Here is a 7,516-nt window from a genome sequence, read left to right as displayed (position 1 = left end):
TGTGACCGAGTAGTCGCGACGATCGGTCGAGTTCTTCAGGGTTTCGTAGGCCTCGGGTCGATCTTCCTCGGGGCGTTTCCGGTCTCCTCGGCAGGATCGGAAACAGTCCACCGATACTCAGTGTTTCGATGTGGTTCCAGAGACCACATCACTTCACTTGCACTCTGGAACAGTCATTACAAACTGCCTGGGCACCAGAGCCGAGATTGTCGGTGAAGGCTCAGCACACGGCTTCCGGAGGGTCAGGCAGAGGGGACAGTCTAGTCAATCGGTGTCTCGACGAGGAGGCGGAGATTCACCCTCACAGCGTCGGCAGGGAAGCAGCAGCATTTGGCATGCTTGGACAGAGTACTCCAGTGCTTCTGTAGTTTTGCTCCAGGACCTTATTATCCGACTCGGGCGATGTCGGACTCGGTCCCCGGTTGCAGACGTCACCATCCTCTCGCCTTATCGGCACATAGTCCGCCTCGATGGCGAGCTTACGCCTGCGCGGGCGATGTTACCACCTCCTCCTCCGCCAGAGACCGGTCGTGTTCATGCGATTACCATAGAGGATGCGCAGCGAATCCGTTTTCGCGGTACGATTTCTATTTATGCATGTACTGCGATATTTTGATTGATACTGGTAGTTCGCATTCTTTTATATCCCGTACCTTTATGCGGAGATTGGTAGATTACCCTCTTTAAGTTCGCCGATTGTCTCTCTACCGTTCGGTGATACTTTAGAAGTCACCGAAGAGATCAGATGCTAGACTTTGGCAACATGATACTTACGGTAGATCTTCTAGTATTGGAGATGGTCGAGTTTGATGTCATACTTGGCATGGATTGGTGTCAATATATCATGCTACCGTTGATTGCCGACGAGGGTGGTCACCTTCCGACCTCCGAACCAACCTCGAGTTTCACGCATCGAGACAACGACATCTCGATTATTTCGGCGATTCGGGCGCAGAAGCTGCTGTCTCTGTTATCGTTGATCAGTCTCGAGGACGGTAGTAGTTCGCAGCTCTCCGACGTTCTGTAGTCCGTGAGTACCCGGATGTATTTCCGGAGGATCTACCTGGTTTGCCTCCCGAAGGCCGGTGGAGTTCGCTATTGAGCTGATTACGGGAACCGAAAGCTCCGTATCGTATGGCACCAAAAGAGTTGAATGAGTGAAGGTTCAACTCCAGGAGCTTTGATAGGGGATTTATTCGCCCTAGTGTTTCACCATGGGGTTCTCCATTACATTTGTCAAGAAAAGGATGGTACTATGAGGTTGTGTATTGACTACAGACAGATTTAGTGACCATCGAAATAAATATCCATTACCACGAATCGAGGATTTGTTTGATCAGCTCGGTACATCAGTGTATTCTAAGATTGATCCGCGATCCGGATATCATCGATTGAGAGTCGAGATTACGATATCCGAAGACTTTCCGTACGGATCACGGTCATTATGAGTTTTGGTAATGCCATTTGGGCTTACCAATGCTCCGGTGTTTATGGATTTGATGAACCACATCTTTACGGTATCTGGATCAGTTTGTTATCGTTTTCATTGATGACATATTGGTCTACTCTCGAGGAGGAGCATGCATAGCATCTTCGCATAGTCTTGGAGATTCTTGACGACATCAGTTGTACGTGAAGTTCAGCAAGTGTGCGGTCTGGCTATCGGTTTTCTGGGACACGTGGTTTCTAGCGGTATTTCATTGATCCTCGAAGATCGAGGTCACCGGTTGGGAGCAAGTCGATTCAGAGATACGCAGCTCGATTGGCGGATATTACCGACATTTTGTCGAGGGCTTCTCACGTATTGCTATGCCACCGACACGTCTTACTCGGAAAGGCGTGAAGTTCATATGGTCCGAGGATTGCGAGACCGGCTTTCAAGCGGAGATTAGTGTCGGCTCCGTTTTGGTTCTACCTTTTGGAGAGGATGGGTTTGTACTTTACACCGACGCGTCTCTTGAGGTCTCCTTCTGCCAAAGACAGAGTAGTCTCTTATGCTTCTCGTCGGTGAAGGAGCATGAGAAGAACTACCAGTTCATGACTTGGAGTTAGCGCCATCATCTTTGCTCAAGCTTTGGCGTCATCATTTATCTGTATCACATTTGAGATTCTCACCGATCATAAGAGTCTCAAATATATTTTCACCGGAAGGAGCTTAATCTTGACGGAGGAGATGGATGGAGTTCTGAAGGACTACGATTGTACCATTAGCTACCACGGAAAGCTAATGTGGTTGCAAATGCACTCAGCAGGAAGTCCAGAGGACTTTGGCTTGCCACCGGACTTGATCACGGACTTGATTCAGGCTTTCTCGAGTTAGATCTTGAGGCGAGGGACCGGCAGAGCAGGTGTTTTGGTTACCATGGTTGCTCGATCGTCGATCGAGACGAGGATCCAGAAGCACGAGCCGTGATCGGCATTTGCGTTTATTAGCGATCGAGATAGCTTAAGGCGTGAAGTTTACGAGCGAGGAGGGTATTATATTCTTCCGAGGCAGATTATGCGTACCTCAGTCTCATCCGGTCTTACAGGAGCTATTACAGGAGGCACACCGTTCTCGATTTGCGATCCATCCAGGCGGGACCCGCATGTATCGAGACTTGAGGCGTTCCTACTGGTGGAACGGCATGAAGAAAGACATCGCGGATTTTGTAGCTAAATGTCTTGTCTGTCAGCAGGTGAAGGCTGAACACCAGAGACCTACAGGGTTACTTCAGCGGATTCGTATTCCTGAGTGGAAGTGGGATCACATTACCATGGACTTTGTGGTAGGGTTGCCGAGGACACGACGAGGTCATGACGCGATTTGGGTAATCGTTGATCGATTAACCAAATCTGCGCATTTCTTAGCGATTCGGAGGACTGATCCCTTGGATCGATTGGCAGATCTGTATTGTCGGGAGATCATCAGACTACATGGTGTTCCATTGAGTATCATTTCGGATAGAGATCCACGGTTCACGTCTCGTTTCTGGCAGAGTCTGCAGCAGGCCTTGGGCACACAGCTCCGTTTCAGTACAGCTTTCCATCCGCAGACAGATGGACAGTCAGAGCGGACTATTCAGACTCTTGAGGATCTGCTGAGGTCATGTGTTATGGATTTTGGAGGCAGTTGGGAGGACCATCTGCCGTTGGTAGAGTTTGCCTACAACAATAGCTTTCATTCGGCTATCCAGATGGCACCGTTTGAGGCGTTGTATGGTAGACCTTGTCGGACACCCGTCCTTTGGGATGAGGTTGGAGAGGCTCAGTTGTTGGGACCTCATAGAGTTCAGCAGGATGCAGAGTTGGTCCGTACTATCAGACGGAGGATGTCAGAGGCGCAGGATCGTCAGAAGAGTTATGCTGATCGGAGACGCAGACCACTAGAGTTCTCTGTCGGCGACCATGTATTTCTACGAGTTTCACCCACAAAAGGGGTGAAGAGATTTGGCCTCCGAGGTAAGCTAGCTCCACGGTACATTGGTCCTTTCGAGATCTTGGAGAGGATCGGAGCGGTAGCTTACCGATTGGCACTACCACCGTCCCTGTCAGGCGTTCACGATGTATTTCACGTATCAATGCTGAGGAGATACGTGCCTGATCCGACACATGTGCTGGCAGATATCCCAGTTCCAGTTCAGCCTGACATTACATATGAGGAGGTTCCGGTACTGATACTCGACCGGAAAGAGCGTCAGTTGCGGAACAAGACTATCCGGCTGGTTAAAGTCGGATGGCAGCATCATTCAGACGAGGAGGCTACTTGGGAGCTTGAGGACACTATCCGAGCTCGATATCCCCATCTTTTCACTTGAGGTATGTGATTTAGTTTACCGTTCAGCATTTATACTCTATTATCTGTTATTAGTACTTGCTGATGGTAGATATTGAAATTTGGGGACCAAATTTTTATTAGTGGAGGAGAATGTAAAATACCGGAAAAATGACAAATATTAATAAGGGAATTTTCCGGAATTTTTGGAAATTTTTCGGAGCTCGTATGGACGAGTTAACGGGAACAAGAACGGGGTCCGGAAAACCTGTTTAGGCTACCCGATTTAAGCGAGGAAAAGATTATATTTATATATCCTTTTCTTTGTATTTTTTTTATTTTCTTTTCCTTTGCTTTTGTCGCCGAACCCGAGTTTCTCCCCCCCGACGCCGATTTCCCTCTCAGCCGACTCCTCCGAGCCCTAACCGCCGGCCACTCGGCGGTTTCCTCTTCCTCCTCCTCTTCTTCCTCATTCCCTGCCCCTCACGACGACAGCATTCCCTAGCCCCTGCCCCGACTCCAGTGACGCTGATTCTCCTCTCCTCTGCCGACAGCCGCCCTCACGGAGTGATCCCGACGCCGCCGTCTCCGAGCAGCAGTGTCGCTGGCGACTCCTCCGAGGAGTGCCCTAGGTGCCGACGCCGCACCTCTCTTCCTCTTCTCCTTTCGGGATCTGAGCCCTAGCAGCGGCCGACTCTCTGTGCCAGCACCCGAGCCCTAGTGCCGTCGCTATGCTATAGCGAGCCCGACGCCACTCCTTGCCACTGCCGCTGCACACTTTGCCCCAGTGTCGAACCGACCCTTTCTTCTGCCCTAGCCGAGCCTCACATTGGCGTGAGTTGCTGCCCTGGATTCTACCGAGCTTTGGCATTAGGGTAAGCTGTTGGTTTAGAACTGTGGAGGTAAGGTTAGGGTTTAATTCATAGAGGTCGATGTATTGACTACAAATTTTTGGTGTTTGATGTGTAGATCAGTGGCTCACTCTAGTTACGACCACGGTTCCAGAAACAGGTGTTCCATCGACAAATTAGCGACGAAGAATACGAATTTGGGTGAGCGTGGATTGAGGTAATGCGTTGTTGCGCGTATAATTGATTTAGGTCTTGATGCGGATAAGTTAATTGATTATCAGTTAAGGTTGATCAATAATTAGGGTTTTCCTAATTGAGTGAGTAGTTTGATTTAGTTATTTAATATATGTTGAGTAACTAAATTATATGTGTTAAATTAGGTAGGTTGATGATTATGACTCAGGGTTTTGCCCTAAATTGTGTTGAGAATTTTATTTAGCAATTCATTTGAATTTTAGCTAAATAAAATATCTGTGTATTGGTATTTCAGGACTTTGACGCGAGACGAGTATCCTGGATCGATTGGACCATTCTATTATCGGAGGCGGGTACTTTTGACTTATTGTCTTTGATATGCTTAGTAATTAAATTAACAAGATGCATTAATTGTGTTTCTTACTTGTTTCGGTTAATCACTGCCCAATACATGCTACCTGTTGATTGATTGTTTGTTTACATCTTGTATGGATATGTACCTGATTCCACATGCTCATGGGTAGTGATATAACCATATTTTTTTTACCATGTCAGGACCTAGGTTTGATACCTTATATGATCAGATACCTTGATATGATTCATTCGCTTTGGTGCACATTATGATATGTCCAGAGATTTGGTTTAGTATATTACCATGTTTAGTGACATGCACCATTCGCATGATTGCATGCTGAGTGATTGATTGCTCCTTTATTGTCGAGCACTTTGCCAGTTTCATCACTGTTCGGTGCTCCGTTGTGACGCTCATGGGTAGCGGGACACAGCGTGGTAGCACGTCAGTTTGACTCTTCCGGTGCTCCGTTGATCCGCTCATGGGTAGTGTGACGCAGCGTGTAGCACGTTAGAGATTCCTCTCCGTCATAGCCTACCGGGAGATGAGAGCATTGCGCTCCCCCATTTATGATTTGGGGTAGGAGTACGTATGTACTCCGACAGCATCCCGTCCATTCGATCACTCATCAGGAGTAGTGTTGCAGAGTGCACGGTTGTCACAGCCCTACCCACTCGGTCCCACTGTTGTTGTGAGTCGGCTGACTGGCGTCAGGGGTGACCATGACATTGGCATCATATGCATGATGCATTTATTGTTTGTGTTTGTGTTTGTTGCACTTATATGCTGCACATTGCTTGGATACCTTGATTGACATGCATACAGGTCTTCTATACCTTTCGGACTGTTTGTCCTTTTACCGGGTCCTGGTTAGTACAGATTCTCTCCTGTCTTCTTCGGTTTGTAGTTACCTTTATCTTTATCAGGAGAGTGTACGCATGATTAGTGCTAGGTGTTATTTCTTTACTTTGCATATCAACTGTACCTGCTGAGTGTTGGACTCACCCCGCCTCCATTGTTGATATTTTCAGGTTGATGCTGTCAGGAGGGAGTTCCAGTCGCTAGTCCTCACTGCACGTAGTGCTGGTCCCTGCAGACCTCGAGTATATGTTTGGTTTTCTTTGGTTTCTTTTCTGTTCTAGACTGTTTTGAACATGATATGTTTTGGATTATTCTGTTTATGGATATTGTATGGATTTTATTATTGCGATGGATTTGGATTTGGATTTTATTCTACTACATGCCTGCCTGGATGGCAGAAGAGGCGAGTTCGTCGGATTTGAGCTTTACGAGTGTAGTGGAGTAGGGTGGATTTCGAGTCAGAGTATTATTTTACTGTTAAATTATCTTAACTGCGTGGTGATGTTTTATTTTATTGTTATTATTCCAGCCGCCTGTGGCTGAGGTATTTGTGAGATGTAGAAAAGTTTCAGATTGTCCACCGTACAGGGGAGATGCTGCCGAAATTTTCTCGGACAGGGACTCCTCTGGGGCGTGACACTGCATGTAATTCTTGCAATTAGAAGACTTGTAAAACAAAATGTCACAAACAATGGATAACATTTGACCAATGATTGGATAATTAAAATATTTATTTTTTTACAGGGACATGATTTCACAACTAACATAACCAAATTTATACCTTGATATAGAGATAAAAAGTGAAAATTAGGGCAAATATTGCAATAGTTTCATTGTCATAGCTTCCAGCCACAAACCATGAAATGTATGAGGGGACCTGTACATAGAGGAGAAATATATAATTGTTTCTCTAAGATTAAAAGAAACTGTCACATAAAAAATACATGTGAAAATGCAACATATAAAAGAAATTGCCCTTCTAAAACTTGACCAGAAAGCAAAATTTATAAGATGACTAACTTTGCTTTCTTGTATAAAAAAAAATATGATGAATGTGACTAGGAATTCATGACACTATTATCACCTAAGATCATGAAATAAAGCCAATTCCTTCTTGCAACAAAGGAATACTATACACAAACCATATAATTAGTGCATACATATTTCAATAAATTATCGTGCACGAAATAACTCTCGGAGACAACGAGAAGCAACTCAAGAATCAACCAGAAGATTAGGAATTCTACAAGATGAAAGACTAAGGCCATGTTGGAGAAATTCCTCAACTTTAGCATTTTGAATCATAAGTGCATGCGTAGACATTCATATTTTCAACTTTAACAAACTACCAGAATTGATTTTTTTTTCAAGTTCTATTCCACAGTCTCACCTCCAAATCCTAGCTTGAAGCAATCATAGAAAAGACCAAGTCAAGCAACGTGTGAATGAGTAACCAAACTCACTTACCAATCCTTGCATCCACCACACTAGATCATCAGGGTT

The sequence above is a fragment of the Zingiber officinale genome, chromosome 9B (assembly GCF_018446385.1).
Source record: "Zingiber officinale cultivar Zhangliang chromosome 9B, Zo_v1.1, whole genome shotgun sequence".
Taxonomy (NCBI): domain Eukaryota; kingdom Viridiplantae; phylum Streptophyta; class Magnoliopsida; order Zingiberales; family Zingiberaceae; genus Zingiber; species Zingiber officinale.
This window is presented reverse-complemented; position numbering follows the sequence as displayed.